General features: G+C 42.4%; 1 protein-coding gene across 1 annotated transcript in view; it reads right to left on the bottom strand.

The window, feature by feature from the left end:
* Positions 1-894, bottom strand: part of LOC106874231 (thioredoxin domain-containing protein 16) — a 32113-nt gene that overhangs the window by 7731 nt on the left and 23488 nt on the right. The window lies entirely within an intron of this gene.

The following is an 894-nucleotide window of genomic DNA, read 5'->3' as shown; positions in this document are numbered from 1 at the left end:
CACACACACACACACACACACAAATAAACACACTCACACACACACACACAGACACATACACACACTAACAAACACACATCATCCATGAACATGCAGACACATAGACACATCGACGTACTTAGACACACTCACGTGTAAAAAGGACTGCAGAAACTTTTACCCACATACATATACATAGGCGTAGTAAGTTTTTTCACAAAATACCAGACAAACCCTGATCTTCGCATACGAACACATACACGCACACACACTCGCACATATATGTATACAAATACAGCTGCATTATCCATTGTCATGGCACATAAACGTACACACATACACCCACATACACACACACTCACACAAAACTAGGGAAATAATTACACATCGATTTGCACAACACACTGCATATTATTCATTCTCACATTTTGGAGACGAACACCATTCTTCCATATGATCGACTTGAAAAATTGTTCGGATATTAAGTTATCTTTTTAACATGAAACCTATGATAGCCTTAATACACAAATAAAGAAATTTTATTCACCAATGCGGTGTTGAGCACTTATTCTCTTTGCTCGAGATTTACACACACAGACACAGACACACACACACACACACACATACATGATGGCACTCCGTCGCTTACGACGTCGAGGGTTCCAGTTGATCCGATCAACGGAACAGCCTGCTCGTGAAATTAACGTGCAAGTGGCTGAGCACTCCACAGACACGTGTACCCTTAACGTAGTTCTCGGGGATATTCAGCGTGACACAGTGTGACAAGGCTGACCCTTTGAATTACAGGCACAACAAAAACAGGAAGTAGGAGTGAGAGAAAATTGTGGTGAAAAAGTACAGCAGGGTTCGCCACCATCCCCTGCCGGAGCCTCGTGGAGTTTTAGGTGTTTTCGC

Source organism: Octopus bimaculoides, chromosome 1, assembly GCF_001194135.2.
Source record: "Octopus bimaculoides isolate UCB-OBI-ISO-001 chromosome 1, ASM119413v2, whole genome shotgun sequence".
NCBI lineage: Eukaryota > Metazoa > Mollusca > Cephalopoda > Octopoda > Octopodidae > Octopus > Octopus bimaculoides.
This window is presented reverse-complemented; position numbering and strand designations above follow the sequence as displayed.